Raw genomic sequence first — 26,210 nt, 5'->3', positions numbered from 1 at the left:
CTTAGCAATCTCATCACTTTCTCAGGAATCTGCAATACAGTCCATTACAGAAACACATTTTCCCTGCATAAGATTAACCCTTGGCACAGCATATCCTGAAATGGTCAGTTATCTTCTTACCATGTCACCTACATTCTCAGAGGCCATAGTATTGGGCTTGCTCTTCATAACCAAGAAGTGAGGCTGCCTGATCTGAGTAATTGGATGGCAATAGGGAAAGAAATTGACCTCCGTGCCTGTGTGCAAAATGGAAGATACATGAAGACCATGGAAGTGAATGGTTTGTAAGAGCTAACCCATGGTGATGATCTTCACTGGTTTTGTCCATAATATATATTTTATAATATTCTTATGTTATGTAAAAGATATTTATATTTAGAAATGAGTATTCAAAAGAATATAAGTGGTTAAGATTCTGACAGTCTGTTTCCATTTGTTGCTGAAGAAATTTCTCCTAATATGTAGGTTGTGTTTTTCCTAGAGAAATGGTTTCAGAATCAGCTTGAATCCTTTTCCATTTAGAACATGATGCACAGTTTATATGCGAATTTAATACATGTTTGAAATACTACAGCATAAAATAAATTTTAATGTCACATAATGGTATAATTTTCCAGTTTCTACAATAAACAAATTTTAAATCATATTTTAAAATATATTCCGTAATTGTAGTTGATCTCATTCCACTCATATGTAAGACACATTAAACCTTTCCAAATATCTTCTCTCTCCTATTCAAATGTTGGCACTTCCAATTTAGGACTACAGAAAAGAGGACACTGAGGATGAATATTACCCATAAGCTTTTGTGGTCATCTGAACTTTGCATCTGAATAATTTCATGAAGTGTTAGATTTATTTAATGCAATGTAAATTTAGGAGTCTGGAGCTGGGAAAATGTAAGTTGAAGACTTTCTTTGGCTCTAGAGTAAGACTCGTCTAAGAAACACGTTCACAAATTATTTCATGAATTCAGGGACTCTAACTCCCTGAAGTTTTCAATAAAATAACTTATATAACTGACATTGGATTTGACATAAATGAGTTAATACTGGGAAATCACTTAAACATGAACTTGGAAGAAGTAAAGGGCTGGAGAACAGTAGAAGAGAAAACAGATACACGAATAAATGAGACCTGTTATGGTTCTTCCTTTCCCACAAAAGACAGCAAATTCATCATGAGATGTTTCATTTTCTTTACAGAAGTTACTTCAGCCCAAATTTCTACAAACACTTATTTGATTGCATTATCCTATATTACCAAAGGAAAATGTCCATTGTTTATGGCCCATTCTAACTGTGAGTTTCCTCAACCTTTCACACTGGTGCAGGGGCTAAGAGGATTGTGGACAAAGGCTATTTTCTCATTTTACATGGCTTTCCTCGATTTTTATTTCTGTTTTCTTATTAAATTATTTTATTTATACTCCAAATGTTGCCTGTGTTCCCAGCCCCTGACTCAGAGTTTTTCACCATACCACTGCAACTTACCTCTGAAAGCATGCTCCCATTCACAAAGCCCCTCATGTCCACCTCACAACCCTCCAACATTCCTCTTCCCTGGTGCATCAAGTCTCTACATAATTAGACACATATACTACCACTGAGGCTAGACAAGGCAGTCCTCTGATACAAATGTTCCCTGGGGGGCTTTGAATCAGCCCATGAATGCTCCTTGGTTGGTACTCAATCTCTGAAAACTCTAAGAAGTCCAAGTTAGTTAATACTGTTCTTCTTCCTATTGGGATGCCATCCCTTTCAGATCCTTCTGTCTTTCCCTAACTCTTCCACAGGTGTTCCTGATCTCAGCCTAATACTTAGGCATTAAGTATCTGCATCTATCTCAGTCAGCTATTGGTTGAGCCTCTCTGAAGACAGCTAGGCAAAGCTTCTGTGCAAGCATAACATATTGTCAGTAATAGTGTCTGGGTTTAGTTCCTGCATATAGAATAGATCCAAAGTTGGCTGGTCACTGGATGGCCTTTCCTTCATCTTCTACTTCATTTTTGTCCATGCATTCCTTTTAGACAGACAAAATTCTGAGTCATAAATTTTAAAGATGGTTTTGTGGCCCATTTCTGGACTGGAGGCCCTGTCTATTGACTGGAAATGGTCTCTTCAAGTTCCCTCTCCATATGGTTGGGCATTTCAGCTAAGGTCATCCACATTGAGTCCTGAGAGCCTCTCACATCCCAGGGCTCTAACTCAAATCATGCCCAGGGAGCTTCATATATCCATTCACTCTCCTGGCCTCTGGCTTTCTCTTCTGTCTCCAAACTATGTGATCTTGCCTTCCTTATCCCTGACTCTTCCCTCCCCACTAGCTCCCTGATCACTCCCTCTGCCTCCTACGACTCCTTGCTCTCCCTTCTAAGTAGAATTCAAGCACCCATACTTGGATCTTCCTTCTTCTTTAACCTCCTAAAGTGTGTGAGTTATATCAGGGGACTTTTATATTTTTGACTAATTTCCACTTATCAGTGAGTACATACCATGCATGTCATATTTTGTCTTAGTTACCTTATTCAGAACATATTTCTGGTTCCATCCATTTGCCTGCAAAATTCAATATGTCCTCTTTTTAATAACTGAATACTTTCTATTGTGTAAATGAATCACATATTCTGTATCTATTTATCAGATGAGTGGCGTCATAGTTGTTTCCAGCTTCTGGCAATTACCAAAAAAAGTAGCTAAGAACATATTTGAGCATGTGTCTTTATGGTAGTTTGGAGAATATTTTACATATGCCCAGGAGGGCTATAGCTGTTCCTTCAGGTAAAACTATTTCCGATTCTGAGAAACTGTCACATTGTTTCTCAGAGTGGTTTTACCAGTTTGTCATACCACTAGCAATGACATAGTTTTCCTACTTCTCCACTCCCTAAACAGTATGTGCCAGTATGTCACTTAAGTTTTTGATCGTAGACATTCAAGTTGGGATAAAGTTGAATAACGAGTTTGTTTAAATTTTGCATTTTTCTCATAAAAAGTGCTTTAAATATTTCTTTAAGCACTTCTTGGCCATTCAAAATTCTTCTGTTGTGAATTCTTTGTTTAACTCTGTACCCCAATTTCTAATTAAGTTTTTGGTTTTCTGGAGTCTGCCTTCTTGTGTTCTTTGTAAATTTTGGATATTAGCCTTCTATCAGATGTAGGTTTGTTAAAAATCTTTTCCCAATCTCTAGGTTGCCATTTTGTCTTACTGACAGTGTCCTGTGCCTTATAGAAGTGTTTGGTTTCCTGAGATACGATTTGTCAGTTGTTAATCCTAGAGCCTATGCCATTGGTGTTCTCTTTAGGAAAATTTCCTGTTTTGAGGTGTTTGAGGTTCTTTCCCATTTTATCTTCTATTGGATTCAGTGTATCAAGTTTTATGAGGTGATCCTGGATTCACATGAACTAGAGCTTTGTAGAAGCTGATAAATATGGATCAATATTTATTCTTTTACAGACAAAGTGCCAGTTAAGCTATCGTCATTTGTTGAAGATGCTCTCTTTTGTCTACTATATGATTTAGGCTTCTTTGTCAAGTTTCCATAAGTGTATGGGTTTATTTCTGTGTCTTCAATTCTATTTCATTGATCTACATCTCTGTCTCTATACCAATGCCGTACAATTTCTTTCTCTATTGTTCTTTAATACAGCTTGAGTCCAGGAATGGTAATTCCTCCAGAAGTTCTTTTAATATTGATTATTGTTTCCTCTATCATGTTTTTGTTTGTTTTTCCATATGAAGTATCTATATATGTGAATAATTGTGTTGTAATTTAATGGGAATTGTACTGAATTTGGAGATTTGATTTGGTAAGATAGCTATCTTCACTAAGTTAATCCTATTGATCCATTTAGATCAATTTATCAATGATCATAGAAAACTTTTTTGCCCTTAGAAAGTTATTTACATTTTATTCTACTTATTACATATTGATTTATTTTCTATTCAAAATTTACATGCAGTATTTTGATTATAGTATTCTTCTTTTGTAATTATTTATTTTTACACTCCCAATTTTATTACCGTCCTCTTACACCCACCAAACTGTTCCAAATCTTGTACCTCCTCCCTGCCCAACCCCTTTTTATCCACCCTTAAGTGTTCAAGGCTAGGAATTTAATATTGTACGTACCTAATTTGGATTAAATTTACTAGTTTCTCCAATTGTCTGTGAGTGTCCTTTCACATGTCTCTTATGATCATTCTTCACACATTAAGGGTCTTTTTTAAAATCACAGCATTTTTTTAATCTAGCATAATATGCTACTATGTTTTCCCCCTTCTTATAACAATGAGTTTATCTTTTTTTCCTTCTTTATTCTTTATATTTTCTTTATCTACATTTCAAATGTTAACCTCCTTCCTAGTTTCCCCTCTGGAAACTCCTTATTCAATATCCCCACCCTTGCCTCTGTGAGTATGCTCCCCCACCCAACCACCCACTCCCTCCAGGCTTCCAACCCGGCATTCCCCTAGATTAGGGCATCAAGCTTTCACAGAAACAAGAACCTTTCCTCCCATTGATGCCTGACAAGACCATCATCTCTTACATATGCTGGTGGAGCCATGGGTCATTCCATGTGTACACTTTGAAGTTTAGTCACTGAGAGCTCTGGGTGTCTGGTTGGTTGATATTTTTGTTCTTCCTATGTGGTTGCAAACAAATAGGCTTAATCCCAAGGTTGCAGAGATGATACTATATAAGTAAAACCATCAACATAATACACTGTATAGACAAATTCAATGAAAAAAACCCATACATGATCATCTCATTCCTTGCTAAGAAAGCATTTGACAGAATTCAATACCACTTAATGCTAAAATTCTTAGAAAGATCAGGAATGCAAGTCCCATATCTAAATATAGTAAAAGCAACGTATGACGAATTGGTAAAAAGCATCAAACTAAGTGGTGAAAAACTAACTAAGCAATTCCACTAAATTCAGGGACTAGACAAGACTGCCCAGTCACTCCATATCGATTCGTAATAATACGTGAAGTTTTGCCAGAGCAATTAGACAATAAAGGAAGTCAAAGAGATACAAATTGAAAAGAAGTCAAAATATCACTATTTGCAGATGATAAGATAGTATACTTAATTGACCCCAAATATTCCACCACAGAGTTCCTGAACCTGATAAACCAGCAAAGGGGCTGGATATAAAATTAACCCAGAAAATCAGCAGCTTTCCTCTACTCAATGGAAAATCTTTTCATCTTCTGAGGTCTTGTTCCTTCAGAGACTTTTATTTCTTGTCATACAGATCTTTCATTTGTTTGGTTAAAGTTACAGAAAAATATTTTATATTATTTGTGTATAGTGGGAAGTGTGTTGTTTCCCTAATTTTTCCCTCAGCTCCTTTATTATTTGAATAATGGAAGGCTACTATTTTTTTTGAGTTTATATTTTATTGACCCATTTGCTGAAGTTGTTTCTCACCTCTAAAAAATTTTGGTGGAATATTTGCGGTCCATTTTTATACTATCATATCATCTGCAAATAGTGATATTTTGACTATTTCCTTGAAATTTTGTATCTATTTTATCTTTTGTTTTCAAATTGCTGTAGTTAGAACTTCCATTATTGTACTTAATAGGGAGGAGGGCAGCGTTGTCCCTGATTTTAGTTGGATTGCTTCAAGTTTCTCCCCAATTTATTTGATGTTGGCTGTCAGTTTGCTATACATTGTTTTTATTGTGTATAGATATGTGAAATGAATTCTTGATCTCTCCAAGGCTTTTAACATGAAGAGATATTGGATTTTGTCAAAGTCTTGTTCTGTGTCTAGTGAAATGATCATTTGATTTTTTCTTTAACTTTGTTTAGAGATTAGGTTGACATAAATTGAACCATCTCTGCATCCCTGGAAATGGAGCCTATTTGGCCTTTGTGAATGATCATGTTGATGTGTTCTTGGATTCAGAATTTTATTAATATTTTGCATAGATATTTAAAAGTGAAACTACTCTGAAGTTCTCTTTCTTTGTTAGGTCTTTGTGTCAGTTGACTATCAATATAAATGTAGCTTCATAGAATGAATGAGAAATGTTCTTTTTGTTTATATTTTATGGAATAACTTGAGGAGAATTGATATTAGCTCTTCTTTAGATGTCTAGTAGAATTCCGCATTATGAACTTCTGACCCTGAGCTTTCCTTCTTTTTTTTATTTTTATTTTTCGATTGGGGGTGTATTAAACTCTGCTTTTCTTTTTTTATTAGTTTATGGACTGTTCAGATAGTTAAACTTATCTCGATTTAACTTTGGTGCATGTTTTATGTAGAGGTCAGTGGTAAGAAAGACGAGCATAAGATAGCCAAAGAAGAGAAATGGTTCAGAAGGTAACTAACTTCTAGTAATGAACACAGGTCGTACATTCTTTCTGCTGCTTCTGCTCTTTTTTCTCTGAGTTCTGTGGGCTGTAGGATGGGAGGGAATCAATATGTCTCTATAGACTAAAAAACATTTTCTCTTCACTCTAAGACTTTGACAGTTCTGCCACTTGATACTGTACACTTACTATTGCAAAGAGAATCATCCCTGGCCAAGGTTGACAGCATAAATATGAATGTCAACACTAAATTTGGCAGCCTAATCACTTAGCATTGTTACTATAGAAGGTGCCTTTTAGGGCTTCTGAACTCCCTAATCCTGGTAGTTTGATTGAGATTACAATACCAAATATAATTTTATTTTTTTGCTTTTTAAAAAGATTTATTTATTTATATGAGTACATTGTCACTTTATTCAGAAATACCAGAAAAGGGCATCAGATTCTGTTACAGATGGTTTTCAGGAATTATTTGGATTCAGGGAATTGAACTGAGGACCACTGGAAGGGCAGTCACTGCTTTTAAACTCTGAGTCATCTCACCAGCACAAATAACACTTTTTCCCATGTTATAAAGTCTCATCTCTAAAAGGATGGCAGCTAGCTAAAATAATGGTACCACTGCCATATCATGCCTAGCAGGTCAGCATTACAGTATTTAGGGTTCTGTGCCCTCTAGGAGAATAGATATCTTTTCTCTCCCAGTAGGCTGCAAGGCATCTTGGAATCTTTTTAAACCAAACTATGAAAAATGTTTCTGATTGGTTTGTGACTGTTTTCTCTATGTGGTAATGTTAAAGTCTGTAGTGTTTCTAGCAATAGCAACGATTAGTTATGGTGGGAAACTCAGGGCAATAGCAATAAACTTTGCTATGCTGTAAACCTCTGTGATCTTCCTGACCAGTCATTCCTTTAGTGATAACCCTATCTTGAACATTGTTTTTATTTAATTGCTCATGTTTTTATGATTTTATCTTCTTTTCAGTGTTATATTTTTATATTTTCAGCTAATGTATCTTTTGAAGAATATATTTTGATCAGATTTCCTACCCCTAACACCTCCCAGAACCTCCACATCTTCCTATCCACCTAACTTCCTCTATCTCTCCCAAGAAACAGAAAATCAAATAAACAACAGCTATAAATTAAATCATAGATTAATATACTTAAAAAATGTCAAATTTACACAAAACCCTAATTCACTAAAGAATCACTGTGTCTATATTGTCTTTCTCACCTATGAACTTAGTAAGTAGTGATTGTATGTGCAGCATTTTATGCATTCTTTCATTTGTTTAATTCACTCTTGATCACATAAGGACTCTGGTCCCCCATAGTAAAGTCCTATGCACAATTGTTTTTTGTCCTCTTAATTCCCTCCTCTATTTTTATATCCCATTATATATTTTACGTCCTGCTTAATGGTGCATTTATATACATTAAAGGTTGAATTTTCTTCTTTAGATTTTTGTGGTTCTCCTAAAATAACATTGGTAGTAACATATATTTTAAATCGCCTTTTATATCACTTAAAAATCACTTTAATATTAATTGCATTTTGTTCTTTTTAGATAAAGATTTATTTACTCAACTTGTGTCGAGGTCCTGATCCTTATGTCTCCATCTCTTAGGTGCCGGGAACCCAGGAAGATTTGATTCTGTCCCGTTCGTTTTTTTCCATGAAGATATCAACCATTCTATTTTATATGCTTTAGATAATCATCCTACTCTGTAAAGATTTCTGCTTCAGAGGTAATGTTTCTGCTGGCTTTAATCACCTGATGTCACTTTCTTAGGGTTAATCACTGAGTTCCCTCTGAGAGGCAGCAGAAAGTATCTAAGCCATGGTAAAGTAGTAGCTTTCTCAGGAATCTTTCAGTGCCTGGGAACATGGGACATCTCACTCAATTCTGTTTCAATGTGCCCCTGCCAGTGAGGATAGCTAGGGTACAAATTTGCAGAAAAACAAATAACTCTCTAATTGCCGTCCACACTCTCAAGCAAGTTCTTGCAGAACTGGCCAGGGAACAGACATGCTTACAAGATGTATTCACTTCTACTGTATCTAATAACTCTCTCTGTTGTTTATGGCCACCTTGGATTCATTTATCCTTTTTTTTCTGTGCCTACAGTAAATATAAATATTCTCTTTCTCCCTGGATTAAATCCAAGGTTAAAGAAAGGTGATCATATGTTAATGATTTATCCCTTTGCCATTTTCTTTTTTCTTTTTTTTTTTTTTTCTTTTTTTCGGAGCTGGGGACCGAACCCAGGGCCTTGTGCTTGTTAGGCAAGCGCTCTACCACTGAGCTAAATCCCCAACCCCTCCTTTGCCATTTTTTTTCCCAAAAAGCTTGGGAAATGGCTTTCTCTTTCTGATATTTCTGACATAGATTTTTTTCCTAGGATATTCTAGTTCACATTCACTGTATTTTACCAACAAGTCTTGAACTCCTGACCTCCATGCAATGGTTTTCTTAGAATTTAAATGATCATTTCACACAGTTCCTCTATTCTTCTTTCCCTGCCAGGTTCTGCTGATACTATCAAGTGTCAGCTCTACTGAAGCTTTAGCCTGTAGGGATCTGCTTCCTGACTGTACATCAAGTGGTCTTTTAATTATTACTTAATATTTGATTAGGACCTTGTTCTATATCTAACCAGGGTTAATATCCTACTAATTCAGCCACCCAAATTATGAGGTTATTGACCTGCCTCACCTTTCATAGTCTCATAACAGTGTTATGTATTTTGGTCTACATTAAAGTATGTTTTCCTAAGAATATTGTTGTGCCACTTAATACAACGTCTAAGTTATTTCTCACCTACTTTGTGGGGTATGAAGTGTGAAATCAGGTTGTCATTTTGTGTGAGTCATGTTACTGGCCCAAGAAGCTTTTTATGACTTCAGAGAAATTTAACAGTTTTATTTATGCACTTCTGATTAAGTTCATATTGTGTACACTTTGGTTAATAAACCTTGTTTTCAAAAACCTTGGCCTAAATCAATATGCTTTAAACTTAAACAACTGCCCATTTTATATTTTTGTTTTCTAATGATTTATCTGTAATGAAATCATTATCTAAGAGAGAGACTATGTATCTTTCAGTGTCACAGATACAGATAATGATGACTGTGGTAAAGCCACTCCATATCTGTTCAAAGACAGTACATCTATTTCCAGATTTGGTGTGAGAAGGGAAGGAAAGATAAAAGTGGAATATTTTGCTATATTTGTTGATTTCCTGTAATGATTTGTGACTACTTAGTGACCAAATGATTTAACCTCAGGTCTCAGGCTACCATGTAAATAGGGTGATGGACTAGAAAGGGAAGAAATGTTCTTTTGAAATTTGACTTAAAATGGTAAAGGCCATTTTTCTTCCTCTTTTACAAAGCAGCTTTGAAGTACATTGGTTGAATGCACATATCTGCATCTGACTCTTTCAGCAGCTCCTTGGGTTTTTTAGAGGGCAACCATTATAGTTTTCCTTTTGTGAATGCCCCAGAGCCTTGGTAATGGTGTCAGGTCTTGGGGCCTCTCCTTGAGCCTGATGCCACTTGAGGCCTGTTGCTGGATCTTCTTTCCATCAAGCTCTGCTTCATTTCGATCCCTTCATCTTATATACAGGAACAGATCTTTGAATGTGGGATAGCAGCCCCATCCCTCACTTGATGCCCTTTCTCTCTGTGGTAGTTTGGCGCAAATAGTTCTGTCCCCCACTGTAGGGCATTTTATCAAGGGTACCCCCTTTGAGTCCTGAGAGCTCTCACCTCCCAGATCTCTGGTATATTCTACAGGATTTTCCCAACCTCCCTCCCTGAGGTTTCCAGTTTTCATTCTTTCTGCTGGCCTTCGGGGCTTCAGTCCTTTTCCCCCACCCAATACCAGATCATGTTCCCCTCTTCCCTTACCCCATGACGTATACATCTCCTGTCCCTCACTCTCTCCCCCTCTTATTGTTGTTTTCTTCTCCCTCCTAAGTGGGACGAGTTGTCCTCATTTGGGCCCTTCACCTTGTTAATATTTTTGAGTTCTGTAAACTGTATCTTGGGTATTATTTTTGGCTAATATCCAGTTATTAGTGAGAACATACCATGCATGTTATTTGGGTCTGAGTTACCTCCCTCAGGATATTTTCTAGTTCCATCCATTTGTCTACAAGTCTCAGGATGGCCTTTTCTTAATAGCTGAGTAGTATTCCATTGTGTAAATGAAAAATATTTTCTGTATCCATTCTTCTGTCCTGGGACATCTGGGTTGTTTCCAGATCTTTGCTAATACGAATAAGGCCACTATGAGCACAGTAAAACATGTGGCCTGTGGCATAGTGGGGCATCTTTTGGGTACTTCCCAAAGAGTGCTATTTCTTGGTCTTTGCGTAGGTCTATCTCCAATTTTCTGAGTAACCTCCAAATTGATTTCCAGAGTGGGTGTACCAGTTTGCAATCCCACTAGCAATGGCAGAGTGTTCCTATTTCTCCACATCCTGGCCAACATGTTTTGTCCCCTGATGTTTTGATCTTATCCATTCTGACTAGTATAAGGTAGAATCTCAGGGTCATATTGATTTGCATTTCAGTGATAACTAAGTAATTTGAACATTTCTTTAGGTTCTTCTTAGTAATTTCAGATTCCCCTGATGTGAATTATCAGTTTAGGTGTATATCCCACTTTGATTGATTTTTTTTTTTGGTGGTTATTCAGGGATGTTTTGATTCACGTTTCCCTGATGACCATCACCAAACCCAGTCATTATTGGGGATGCCAAGAGGTGCAGGCTAATAGGAGACTGATACAGCTTTGTCATGAAAGGCTCTGCCAGAGCTGGATAAATACAGAGGCAGAACCTCACAGTCAATGATTGGAATGAGAACAGGTATCCCAAAGTATAAGTTAAAGAAAGGAGTGAGGTAGAGGAGATGGGATTCAACCCAATAGGAAGAACAATATCAACTAAATGACCCCACAGAGCTCCCAGGCACTATACTACCCACTAAAGTGTACACATGGAGCGACCCACAGCTCCAGCTCCATATGTAGCAGAGCATAGACTTGTCGCACATCAATGGGAGGAGAGACCCTTGATCCTATGAAGCCTCGATTCTCCAGTACAGGGGAATGCCAGGGATAGTCAGCAGGAGGGAGTGGTTTTGTGGATGAAGGTGTAACCTTATGGAGATTGCAGGGTGGAGGGATTGGATAGTGAGTTTCCAGATGGGAAACCAGGAAGGGGGATTAATATTTATAACAGAAATATAGAAAATATCCAGTAAAAGAAAGAAAAAATGAAAAAAAAGTACATAAAAAATGAAATCTCAGCCCAAGTAGTTTGAGTGGGTTTCATGCTCTTTCTCCTTTCTTTGACCGAGACTCAGTAACCCTTACTAAGCTCAAGCTCTCTATGTATGAAAGACTTTCCTTGTATCTTAAATCCTCCACTTTCATCTTCCAAATACTGGAACTACAGTTGTTTCCCAGCAGATCTGGCTGCACTTAGTGTTATGAATCTCAGTTTTGAGTGCATTCTTTATTTAGTTACCTCTATGGGGAAACACTAGCTTCAGTGCTGCCCTGACCATCTAAGTTTCTTCCAATTCCTGCTAACAACTCAGGTTGAGTAGAAATCTGATTTCCATTACTTTATACAAGGGAAAAATAATGATTAATTATTAAATAATTCATTTTTAATTCTTGTTTACCACATAGCCCAAGCTGTCCCAGAACTCACAGTCCTTTTGTTTTATTGGTAGTTATCTCTGTTATCTAACATATTATTTTATTTAGCTGCATTTTTTTTAAACAGAAGGGTATTTGTGGTCTCTCATAAACCAATCTGCAGAAATCAGAGTTGTGTTGCATGCATACAGGCAGTTCATTAGATTACCATGTTTACATGAAGCTTCATTAATTATGAGGTCAGCAGGAAGAAAGGAAAAGAGTCCCATACATAAGATACATGCCCTAATATGTGATTGTATGTCAAATCTCCCCTTTCACTTTAAAACATAAATATATGTTTTTGTTCTTTGTGCCAAACTCATCTGTTTTACTATTATCCTAGCATTTTTATTGACCAAAATATTAAAGTGAAACAAGTTTAGCATGAAATAATTCTTTGGAAATATTGAAAATCCATTTTACCTGCTGCCCAAAAATTGTGAGTGTGAAAAAAGATAGAAACTTTTCATGTCATCATGAGACAATTTCCTTTTATGAGCTTAAAGAAAATACATTTTGGTGGTGAACTTATGACTAATTTATCTACATTCCATATACTTTGGCGAACAGAAATTTAAAAACATGACTTATTGCAGGGAATGTTCAAAATTAAACAGTTGCCAATTGGTGATTTTGTTCTTTAGTCCCTTGAACCTAATGAAATACGATCAAAAGCATGGAGGATGTATGTTCTTATCCAAAACAAGACTAGAAAATGCTGTGTGCAAAAAATTCTACCCATGTATTTGTAAGAAGGAACTGGATATGTTCCCTGATTGTCTCTCCAATGAGAGTTAAACGTAAAATTGAAATATGCTGATCCTCATTTGTTTCCTGTAATAATGTGTGACTGCTTTCAAACAAGTGTTTTCTTCATAGGACTTAGCCTGTTGTACAAACAGAGAGATGAACTGGAAGAGTTTTGGAATATTCTCTGGAATCTGATATGGCATAGCAGAGGTTTGTTCCTTCCTGTTGAAGACAGGAGACATTTCCTCTGGTGCATGGACATGGTTTGTTTCAAAGCCTCCAGGACTTTGCTCTTTCTGATTTTTTAAACTCTTATAGAACTAAATAAATCCCAATAAACAGCCTGATTATTTCATTAAGATTTGAATAAATTCTCTTAATTGAAAGTGGACCAGGTGGATCAAGAGTTAAGGGTCATCTTCAGCTATACACCAAATTTGAGGGCAGTTCAGATTACATGAGACCCTGTTTCAAAACAAAACATAAAAATGAAAACAAAAGATCCCTTCAAACCACTTCCCTGAATACACAAAACCTGAACACCTTCTTGGCATAATTGACAATGTTCATTTAAGAAAGCTACATGTGACTTTTCGCAAGGCGTGAGGAGGCGCTCTGAGAAGGGTAGGAGAGAAAGGAATGTGGGAAGGATCTGTGTGAGAGTTTCTGGTAGTAGAGTAGGTGCTGATATTGGAATGTGTAAAGTGAATAAATGAATTAATTTATTTTAAAAAGATAGTTCAATTACAAGATAGAATATAGTTGTAGGTTTTGGTTTTTTATATATTAGTTGATACTATTTGCTTGGATTTGAATTTTTTTATCTAGAAAATTTTCTAGTTGTTACAAACATTTCTTTTGCTCATGAAATATAATTTCAAGTTTGGTTAACATTTGTAAGCATAATTCAAGGAACTACTGAATATCTTTCATCTAAGGTATCAGTTGTCCCACACACCCACTTTAATCCATCAAGAATTGTGGCCTTGTAGAAATGATGGTAATAACTTAAGTTGGTGAGATGTAGTGGCTTACACTGTGACCTTGGCAATTAGGAGGTTATGACGTGGTTGCTGAAAAATAAATAAAGCAAGAGCCTACGTCATAGAACCAAACAAATCAAATAAAATCAAGATATTCGTGTTTCTCAATATTTTCCAGGGACAACACTTTGTATTATACAACCACGCACAAATGACCAATCTCAGAACACTTAAGTTTGATACAGTAACTTGTTCTAATCTAGAATCTGTGTACCTATCCAATGATTGGATACTTTTACTGTAGGTATTTTCTCCATGTTCAGGATCCTCCTGTTCACTCACCAATGGTGTCATCTTAGTGTTCTTTTGTCCTGAGTATTTTTTTTTATGTTTTCTATTGTTTCATTTTTGGTGGTGATTTTTGTTTGCTTGCTTGTTTGGGATTTTCTTTTGTTTCTTCAGAGACAGTTTCTCTGTGTGCTACACTAGTTGTCCAGAATCTCTCTCTCTCTCTCTCTCTCTCTCTCTCTCTCTCTCTCTCTCTCTCTCTCTCTCTCACACACACACACACACACACACACACACACACACACACACACACAGGCTGACTTGGAACTCAGAGATTCATTTGCCTCTGCCTCCTGAGTGCAGAAATAAATGTGTGCATATGATATTGATATTTTTACCTTGATATTTTGAAAATCATCTTCTAGGGACTGTGTACGTAAAAAAAATATAGCCACTATAGGTCATAAGAAATGTATATAAATGTATATAACACACACACGCACACACACTCAGCTTGGATCTTGCTGTATAGACAAGGCTGTCATCAAACTCATAGATATTTACCTTTGCCTCCTATTTGTTGGGATTAAAACACGTGGCACTATACCCAGTTGAAAAACATGGGCCTTGATCAATAAGTAAACTTCTAATCGTCTATCAAATTCAAACAGAGCATTTCCTTCTCTTCTAGAAATCCTTTCTTACTCCTCTCTGTGCTCTTGCACTGTAAATTACTTCTGTTTTGATTACAGCATTGTATCTGACTTCTTTTTCCTAAGCCAGATTTTGACATTAACCTACAACTTCTTTTTAAAACAATAATACTATAATAGATTTTCAATAATTTCATACCAGGTATTTCAATCATATTCATTTCCCTTCATCTGACTATGTTCATACTCCTATCTCCCTACCTGCTCAATTCTCCCTTCTATGTTTACTTTTCACTTTCTTTCTTCTTTTATAAAACCCGTTGATTCATGTTGTGTTGTCTAGCTACTGCTGGAGGAGGGGCATGTCCTGGAGACTGTTCATTGAAAATATTAACAAGATTAACAAACTTTCAGCTATATTAACCAAATAATAAACTGAGAAGATCCAAGTTAACAAAATCAGAGATAAAAATACAGACATTAAAACAGGCATAAGAGGAAACTCAGGGAATCATAAAGGCATATATTAAAAATCTACACTCTCTGCACCCAAATCCCGTGGGAGGGAGAGCTAAACCTTCAGAGAGGCAGACAAGCCTGGGAAACCAGAAGAGACTGCTCCCTGCACACACATCTCGGACGCCAGAGGAAAAAGCCAAAGACCATCTGGAACCCTGGTGCACTGAAGCTCCCGGAAGGGGCGGCACAGGTCTTCCTGGTTGCTGCCGCTGCAGAGAGCCCCTGGGCAGCACCCCACGAGCGAACCTGAGCCTCGGGACCACAGGTAAGACCAAATTTTCTGCTGCAAGAAAGCTGCCTGGTGAACTCAAGACACAGGCCCACAGGAACAGCTGAAGACCTGTAGAGAGGAAAAACTACACGCCCGAAAGCAGAACACACTGTCCCCATAACTGACTGAAAGAGAGGAAAACAGGTCTACAGCACTCCTGACACACAGGCTTATAGGTCAGTCTAGCCACTGTCAGAAATAGCAGAACAAAGTAACACTAGAGATAATCTGATGGCGAGAGGCAAGCGCAGGAACCCAAGCAACAGAAACCAAGACTGCATGCCATCATCGGAGCCCAATTCTCCCACCAAAACAAACATGGAATATCCAAACACACCAGAAAAGCAAGATCTAGTTTCAAAATCATATTTGATCATGATGCTGGAGGACTTCAAGAAAGACATGAACACACTTAGGGAAACACAGGAAATCATTAATAAACAAGTAGAAGCCTACAGAGAGGAATGGCAAAAATCCCTGAAAGAATTCCAGGAAAACACAATCAAACAGTTGAAGGAATTAAAAATGGAAATGGAAGCAATCAAGAAAGAACACATGGAAACAACCCTGGATATAGAAAACCAAAAGAAGAGACAAGGAGCTGTAGATACAAGCTTTACCAACAGAATACAAGAGATGGAAGAGAGAATCTCAGGAGCAGAAGATTCCATAGAAATCATTGACTCAACTGTCAAAGATAATGTAAAGCGGAAAAAGCTACTGGTCCAAAACATACAGGAAATCCAGGACTCAATGAGAAGATCAAACCTAAGGATAATAGGTATAGAAGAGAGTGAAGACTCCCAGCTCAAAGGACCAGTAAATATCTTCAACAAAATCATAGAAGAAAACTTCCCTAACCTAAAAAAAGAGATACCCATAGGCATACAAGAAGCCTACAGAACTCCAAATAGATTGGACCAGAAAAGAAACACCTCCCGTCACATAATTGTCAAAACACCAAACGCACAAAATAAAGAAAGAATATTAAAAGCAGTAAGGGAAAAAGGTCAAGTAACATATAAAGGGAGACCTATCAGAATCACACCAGACTTCTCGCCAGAAACTATGAAGGCCAGAAGATCCTGGACTGATGTCATACAGACCCTAAGAGAACACAAATGCCAGCCCAGGTTACTGTATCCAGCAAAACTCTCAATTAACATTGATGGAGAAACCAAGATATTCCATGACAAAACCAAATTTACACAATATCTTTCTACAAATCCAGCACTACAAAGGATAATAAATGGTAAAGCCCAACATAAGGAGGCAAGCTATACCCTAGAAGAAGCAAGAAACTAATCGTCTTGGCAACAAAACAAAGAGAATGAAAGCACACAAACATAACCTCACATCCAAATATGAATATAAAGGGAAACAATAATCACTATTCCTTAATATCTCTCAATATCAATGGCCTCAACTCCCCAATAAAAAGACATAGATTAACAAACTGGATACGCAACGAGGACCCTGCATTCTGCTGCCTACAGGAAACACACCTCAGAGACAAAGACAGACACTACCTCAGAGTGAAAGGCTGGAAAACAACTTTCCAAGCAAATGGTCAGAAGAAGCAAGCTGGAGTAGCCATTCTAATATCAAATAAAATCAATTTCCAACTAAAAGTCATCAAAAAAGATAAGGAAGGACACTTCATATTCATCAAAGGAAAAATCCACCAAGATGAACTCTCAATCCTAAATATCTATGCCCCAAATACAAGGGCACCTACATACGTAAAAGAAACCTTACTAAAGCTCAAAACACACATTGCACCTCACACAATAATAGTGGGAGATTTTAACACCCCACTCTCATCAATGGACAGATCATGGAAACAGAAATTAAACAGTGATGTCGACAGACTAAGAGAAGTCATGAGCCAAATGGACTTAACGGATATTTATAGAACATTCTATCCTAAAGCAAAAGGATATACCTTCTTCTCAGCTCCTCATGGTACTTTCTCCAAAATTGACCATATAATTGGTCAAAAAACGGGCCTCAACAGGTACAAAAAGATAGAAATAATCCCATGCGTGCTATCGGACCACCACGGCCTAAAACTGGTCTTCAATAACAATAAGGGAAGAATGCCCACATATACGTGGAAATTGAGCAATGCTCTACTCAATGATAACCTGATCAAGGAAGAAATAAAGAAAGAAATTAAAAACTTTTTAGAATTTAATGAAAATGAAGATACATATTCAAACTTATGGGACACAATGAAAGCTGTGCTAAGAGGAAAACTCATAGCGCTGAGTGCCTGCAGAAAGAAACAGGAAAGAGCATATGTCAGCAGCTTGACAGCACACCTAAAAGCTCTAGAACAAAAAGAAGCAAATACACCCAGGAGGAGTAGAAGGCAGGAAATAATCAAACTCAGAGCTGAAATCAACCAAGTAGAAACAAAAAGGACCATAGAAAGAATCAACAGGACCAAAAGTTGGTTCTTTGAGGAAATCAACAAGATAGATAAACCCTTAGCCAGACTAACGAGAGGACACAGAGAGTGCGTCCAAATTAACAAAATCAGAAATGAAAAGGGAGACATAACTACAGATTCAGAGGAAATTCAAAAAATCATCAGATCTTACTATAAAAACCTATAATCAACAAAATTTGAAAATCTTCAGGAAATGGACAATTTCCTAGACAGATACCAGGTATCAAAGTTAAATCAGGAACAGATAAACCAGTTAAACAACCCCATAACTCCTAAGGAAATAGAAGCAGTCATTAAAGGTCTCCCAACCAAAAAGAGCCCAGGTCCAGACGGGTTTAGTGCAGAATTCTATCAAACCTTCATAGAAGACCTCATACCAATATTATCCAAACTCTTCCACAAAATTGAAACAGATGGAGCCCTACCGAATTCCTTCTACGAAGCTACAATTACTCTTATACCTAAACCACACAAAGACACAACAAAGAAAGAGTACTTCAGACCAATTTCCCTTATGAATATCGACGCAAAAATACTCAACAAAATTCTGGCAAACCGAATTCAAGAGCACATCAGAACAATCATCCACCATGATCAAGTAGGCTTCATCCCAGGCATGCAGGGATGGTTTAATATACGGAAAACCATCAACGTGATCCATTATATAAACAAACTGAAAGAACAGAACCACATGATCATTTCATTAGATGCTGAGAAAGCATTTGACAAAATTCAACACCCCTTCATGATAAAAGTCCTGGAAAGAATAGGAATTCAAGGCCCATACCTAAACATAGTAAAAGCCATATACAGCAAACCAGTTGCTAACATTAAACAAAATGGAGAGAAACTTGAAGCAATCCCACTAAAATCAGGGACTAGACAAGGCTGCCCACTCTCTCCCTACTTATTCAATATAGTTCTTGAAGTTCTAGCCAGAGCAATCAGACAAAAAAAGGAGATCAAAGGGATACAGATCAGAAAATAAGAGGTCAAAATATCACTATTTGCAGATGACATGATAGTATATTTAAGTGATCCCAAAAGTTCCACCAGAGAACTACTAAAGCTGATAAACAACTTCAGCAAAGTGGCTGGGTATAAAATTAACTCAAATAAATCAGTTGCCTTCCTCTATACAAAAGAGAAACAAGCCGAGAAAGAAATTAGGGAAACGACACCCTTCATAATAGACCCAAATAATATAAAGTACCTCGGTGTGACTTTAACCAAGCAAGTAAAAGATCTGTACAATAAGAACTTCAAGACACTGAGGAAAGAAATTGAAGAAGACCTCAGAAGATGGAAAGATCTCCCATGCTCATGGATTGGCAGGACTAATATAGTAAAAATGGCCATTTTACCAAAAGCAATCTACAGATTCAATGCAATCCCCATCAAAATACCAATCCAATTTTTCAAAGAGTTAGACAGAACAATTTGCAAATTCATCTGGAATAACAAAAAACCCAGGATAGCTAAAGCTATCCTCAACAATAAAAGGACTTCAGGGGGAATCACTATCCCTGAACTCAAGCAGTATTACAGAGCAATAGTGATAAAAACTGCATGGTATTGGTACAGAGACAGACAGATAGACCAATGGAATAGAATTGAAGACCCAGAAATGAACCCACACACCTATGGTCACTTGATTTTTGACAAAGGAGCCAAAACCATCCAATGGAAAAAAGATAGCATTTTCAGCAAATGGTGCTGGTTCAACTGGAGGGCAACATGTAGAAGAATGCAGATCGATCCATGCTTATCACCCTGTACACAGCTTAAGTCCAAGTGGATCAAGGACCTCCACATCAAACCAGACACACTCAAACTAATAGAAGAAAAACTAGGGAAGCATCTGGAACACATGGGCACTGGAAAAAATTTCCTGAACAAAACACCAATGGCTTATGCTCTAAGATCAAGAATCGACAAATGGGATCTCATAAAACTGCAAAGCTTCTGTAAGGCAAAGGACACTGTGGTTAGGACAAAACGGCAACCAACAGATTGGGAAAAGATCTTTACCAATCCTACAACAGATACAGGCCTTATATCCAAAATATACAAAGAACTCAAGAAGTTAGACCGCAGGGAAACAAATAACCCTATTAAAAAATGGGGTTCAGAGCTAAACAACGAATTCACAGCTGAGGAATGCCGAATGGCTGAGAAACACCTAAAGAAATGTTCAACATCTTTAGTCATAAGGGAAATGCAAATCAAAACAACCCTGAGATTTCACCTCACACCAGTGCGATTGGCTAAGATCAAAAACTCAGGTGACAGCAGATGCTGGCGAGGATGTGGAGAAAGAGGAACACTCCTCCATTGTTGGTGGGATTGCAGACTGGTAAAACCATTCTGGAAATCAGTCTGGAGGTTCCTCAGAAAATTGGACATTGAACTGCCTGAGGATCCAGCTATACCTCTCTTGGGCATATACCCAAAAGATGCCTCAACATATAAAAGAGACACTTGCTCCACTATGTTCATCGCAGCCTTATTTATAATAGCCAGAAAATGGAAAGAACCCAGATGCCCTTCAACAGAGGAATGGATACAGAAAATGTGGTACATCTACACAATGGAATATTACTCAGCTATCAAAAACAACGAGTTTATGAAATTCGTAGGCAAATGGTTGGAACTGGAAAATATCATCGTGAGTGAGCTAACCCAATCACAGAAAGACATACATGGTATGCACTCATTGATAAGTGGCTATTAGCCCAAATGCTTGAATTACCCTAGATCCCTAGAACAAACGAAACTCAAGACAGATGATCAAAATGTGAATGCTTCACTCCTTCTTTAAATGAGGAAAAAGAATACCCTTGGCAGGGAAGGGAGAGGCAAAGATTCAAACAGAGACTGAAGGAACACCCATTCAGAGCCTGTCCCACAGTTGGCCCATACATATACAGCCACCCAATTGGACTAGATGGATGAAGCAAAGAAGTGCAGACCGACAGGAGCCGGATGTAGATCGCTCCTGAGAGACACAGCCAGAATACAGCAAATACAGAGGCGAATGCCAGCAGCAAACCACTGAACTGAGAATAGGTCCCCTATTGAAGGAATCAGAGAAAGAACTGGAAGAGCTTGAAGGGGCTCGAGACCCCAAAAGTACAACAATGCCAAGCAACCAGAGCTTCCAGGGACTAAGCCACTACCTAAAGACTATACATGGACTGACCCTGGACTCTGACCCCATAGGTAGCAATGAATATCCTAGTAAGAGCACCAGTGGAAGGGGAAGCCCTGGGTCCTGCTAAGACTGAACCCCCAGTGAACTAGTCTATGGGGGGAGGGCGGCAATGGTGGGAGGGTTGGGAGGGGAACACCCATAAGGAAGGGGAGGGGGGAGGGGGATGTTTGCCCAGAAACCGGGAAAGGGAATAACACTCGAAATGTATATAAGAAATACTCAAGTTAATATAAAAAAAAAATCTACACTCACTCAGGTGATCATCAGCTGCCACGAACATTGGAACACATAGGGAGAACCACTTCCAAGTTCTTTTTATGAAGTCAGAGAGTGTATAGATTGGTTATCATCCCAATGAAATTTTTCTTTAATGAATATGAAATGACATTTACTGGTGATTTTCAGTAGTATTGGTTTGAATTTTTTTTGACCAGATAGTAAAGTAGCTAGTTATGCTTGTTCTTTAGTTTTGTTACTTGGAATCTCTTTCCATCCTTTCATCGTGTGTGTGTGTGTGTGTGTGTGTGTGTGTGTGTGTGTGTGTGTGTGTCTCCTGCCTGGGTGTCAGAGAAGAGTCCCACTGGTTACAAAAGAATCCTCCCTTGAGCAGAGATGGGAGCTTCAATATGGTGTTCACACTTGCGTAAATATGTCAGTTATGCAGTGAACACGACTCAAATGATAAAAATATAAATTATTACAAGGAACATTTCTTACCATTCATCTGGACTCTTTAAATTTAATTGGTATGCTTATCATTTATTATTAATTATTTATTATAGTACCATAAGCGCTAACTTGCTCCTTTATCCTTAGACTCCATCTCTAACATTTAGATAATGTGGTATAAATCCAGGCAAGTAAGGGCTGTGTATGTTTTCCTATAATTTGACTAAAAGTGTGCAGTAAGAGTGTCAAGGGTGCCCCGTCCTGCTTCTGGTTTAGTGGCACGACACAGGGTCTGTTATAAGAGTCTTGTCACTAAAGTGACACTTATGTCTTAGTAATCTCATCACTTTCTCAGGAATCTGAAAGACAGTCCATTACAGAAACTCATTTTGCCTAAATAAGATTCACCCTTTGGCAAAGCACACCCTGAAACTGACAGTTATCTCCTTAGAATGTCACCTACATTCTCAGAAGCCATAGTATTGGGCTTGATCTTGATAAGTGAGAAGTGAGGCTGCCTGATCTTAGTAATTGGATGGCAGTAGGGAAAGTAATTGACCTCTGTGCCTGTGTGCAAAATGGAAGATACATGAAAACCGTGGAAGTGAATGGTTTGTTAGAGCTAACCCATGGTGATCTTCAATGGTTTTGTCCATAATATATACTTCATAATATTCTTATGTTCTATAAAGATATTTACATTTAGAAATTAGTATTCAAAAGAATATCAGTGGCCAAGATTCTGACAATGTCCAAGTTCCATTTGTTGCTGAAGAAATCTACCCTAATACGTAGGTTGTGTTTTTCCTAGAGGAATGGTTGCAGAATGAGCTTGAACACTTTTCCATTTAGAACATGATGCACAGTTTATATGCCAATTTAATATATGTTTGAAATACTACAGCATGAAATAACTTTTAATGTCACATAACAGTAAAATTTTCCAGTTTCTCCCATAAAGGAAGTTTAAAACAGCATTTTAAAATACATGCAGTAATTTTAGTAGAACTCACTCCACTCTGACATCATATGTAAGACACATTAAACATATCCAATTATCCTCTCTCTCATATGCAAGTTCTTGCACTTCCAGGTTAGAACTACAGAAAAGCAGTCACGTAGGATTTTTTGGTCTTCTGAATTTTGTCTTTGAATAATTCCATGAAGTGTTAGACTTATTTAATGAAATGTAATTTGAGTAGTCTGGAGCTGGGAAAATGTGAGTTCAAGACCATCTTTGGCTCCATATTAATACTTGTCTAAGAAATACATTCACAAATCATTTCATGAATCCAAGGCCTCTAGCTCCCTGAAGTTTTCATTAAAATAACTTATGTAACTGACATTGGATTTGACATAAATGAGTTATTACTGGGAAATCACTTAAACATATTTTGCACATGCCCAAGAGGGCTATAGCTGTTTCTTCAGGTAAAACTATTTCCAATTCTGAGAAACTGTCACATTGTTTTTCAGAGTGGTTGTTCCAGTTTGTCTTAACACTAGCAATGATGCAGTGCTAACCAGTATGTGCCAGTATGTCACTTAACTTTTTGATCTTAGCCATTCTAGTTTGGGATAAGGTTGAATCTCGGGGTTATTTAAATTTGCATTTCTCTGATGAAAAAGGCTTTAAATATTTCTTTAAGAACTTTTTGGCCATTCAAAATTCTTCTGTTGTGAATTCTTTGTTTAACTCTGCACCCCAATTTCTAATTGAGTTTTTGGTTTTCTGGAGTCTACCTTCTTGCGTTCTTTGTAAATTTTGGATATTAGCCCTCTATCAGACATAGGTTTGGTAAAAATCTTTTCCCAATGTCTAGGTTGCCATTTTGTCCTATTGACAGTGGCCTTTGCCATATAGAAGTGTTTGGTTTCATGAGGTACCATTTGCAAGTTGTTAATCATAGCGCCTATGCCATTGGTGTTCTCTTCCTGTTTCGAGGTGTTTGAGGTTCTTTCCCATTTTATCTTCTATTGGATTCAGTGTATCTAGTTTTATGAGGTGATCCTTGATTCACATGGACTGGAGCTTTGTAGAAGCTGATAAATATGGATCAATTTTCATTCTTTTTACATACAAAGTGCCAGTTAAACTATCATCATTTGTTGAAGATGCTCTCTTTGTCTACTATCTGGTTTAGGCTTCTTTGTCTAAGGTCAAGTTTCCATATGTGTGTGGGTGTTTTCTCTGTGTCTTCAATTCTAATTCATAGATCTACCTCTCTGTCTCTGTACCGATACCACGCAATTTCTTTCTCTATTGTTTTGTACTACAGCTTGAGTCCAGGGATGGTTATTCTTCCAGAAGTTCTTTTATTATTGATTATTGTTTTCTCTATCTTGTTGTTGTTTGTTTTACCATGTGAATTGTCCATATATGTGAAGAAGTGTGTTGTCATTTAATGGGAATTGTACTGAATTTATAGATTCAATATGGTAAGATAGCCATCTTCACCATGTTAATCCAACTGATCCATTTAGATCTATTTATACAAAATCATGGAAACCTTTTTCCCCTTAGAAAATTATTTATATTTTATTCTACTTATTATATATTGATTTCTTTTTATTCAAAATTTACATGCAGTATTTTGATTACAGTATTCTTCTTTTGAAATTATTTATTTTTACACTCCTGATTTTATTCCCATCCTGGTACACCCATCAACTGTTCCAAATGTTGTTCTTCCTCCCTGCCCAACCCCTTTGTATCCACCCTTAAGTGTTCACTTCTAGGAATTTAATATTATGTGTACCTAATTTGGATTAAATTACTAGTTTCTCCAATTGTTTGTGAGTATCCTTTCACATGCTTTTATGATCATCTTCCACATGTTAAGACTCTTCTTTTAATTCAAAGCAATTTTTTAATATAGTATAATATTCTTCTATGGTCCCCCTTCTTAACACAATGAGTTTATCTTTTTTTCCTTCTTTATTCTTGATATTTTCTTACCTACATTTCAAATGATATCCTCCTTCCTAGTTTCTCCTCTGGAAACTCCTAATCCCATATCCCCACCCTTGCCTCTGTGAGGATGTTCCCCTGACAAACCACCCACTCCCTCCAGGCTACCAACCCTGGCATTCCCCTAGACTAGGGCTACAAGCTTTCATAGAACCAAGAGCCTTTCCTCCCTTTGATGCTTGACAAGGCCATCCTCTCTTATATATGCCAGTGGAGTCATGGGTTACTCCATGTGTACACTTTGATTGAAGTTTAGTCACTGAGAGCTCTGGGTGTCTGGTTGGTTGATATTTTTGTTCTTCCTATGTGGTTGCAAACAAGTAGGCTTAATCCCAAAGTTTCAGGGATGGTACAATATAAGCAAATCGATCAACATAATATACTATATAAACAAATTCAACGAAAAAACCATATGAACATCTCATTCATTGCTGAGAAATCATTTGACAGTATTCAAAACCACTTAATGGTAAAAGTCCTGGAAAGATCAGGAATGCAAGGCACATATCTAAATATAGTAAATGCAATGTACAGCGAATTGGTAAAAACCATGAAACTAAGTGATGAAAAACTAAGCAATCCCACTAAATTCAGGGACTAGACAAGACTGCCCACTCTCTACATATCAATACATAATAATATGCAGTCTTAGCCAGAAAAATTAGACAAGAAAAGGAAGTCAAAGGGATACAAATTGGAAAGAAGTCAAAATATCACTATTTCCAGATGATACTTAATTGATCCCAAATATTCCACCAGAGAATTCCTAACCCTGATAACCCAAAAAAGGGGCTGGATATAAAATTAATTCAAAAAAATTAGCAGCCTTCCTCTACTCAATGGAAGATCTTTTCATCTTCTTAAGTCTTTTTATTTCAGAGAATTGAAATTCTTGTCATACAGACCTTCCATTTGTTTAGTTATAGTTACAGCAAGATATTTTATATTATTTGTGGATAGTGGAAAGTGTGTTGTTTCCCTAATTTCTTTCTCAGCTCCTTTATCATTTGAATAATGGAAGGCTACTAATTTTTTGAGTTAATTTTTTATTGAGCCATTTGCTGAAGTTATTTCACAACTCTGGAAAACTCTGGTAGAATTTCTGAGGTCATTTTTTATGCTATCATATCATCTGCAAATACTGATATTTTGACTACTTGCTTGAAAATTTGTATCTATATGATCTTTTGTTGTCAAATTGCTACAGCTACATCTTCAATTACTGTATTAAATAGGGAGAGAGAGATGGAAGCCTTGATTGTCCCTGATTTTCATTGGATTGTTTCAAGTTTCTTCCCATGTTATTTGATGTTGGCTGTTAGTTTTCTATATATTGTTTTTATTGTGTATAGGTATATAGAATGAATTCTTGTTCTCTCAAAG

The 26,210-nt window shown here is 37.1% G+C and overlaps 1 protein-coding gene across 2 annotated transcripts in view; it reads left to right on the top strand.

The window, feature by feature from the left end:
- Positions 1 to 13,164, top strand: part of Ly49si2 (immunoreceptor Ly49si2) — a 52,500-nt gene extending 39,336 nt beyond the window's left edge. Inside the window, exons 8-9 of one of the 2 annotated variants that reach the window (XR_010065685.1) lie at positions 7,963 to 8,083; positions 12,934 to 13,164. The gene's annotated coding sequence lies outside the window, so the exon portion shown is untranslated. Of the gene's footprint in view, positions 1 to 7,962; positions 10,499 to 12,933 lie in introns of those variants that run through there. The other variant, XM_063286444.1, reaches the window with a different exon arrangement.
- Positions 13,165 to 26,210: the final 13,046 nt, after the last annotated feature.

This window comes from Rattus norvegicus, chromosome 4 (assembly GCF_036323735.1).
Source record: "Rattus norvegicus strain BN/NHsdMcwi chromosome 4, GRCr8, whole genome shotgun sequence".
NCBI lineage: Eukaryota > Metazoa > Chordata > Mammalia > Rodentia > Muridae > Rattus > Rattus norvegicus.
This window is presented reverse-complemented; position numbering and strand designations above follow the sequence as displayed.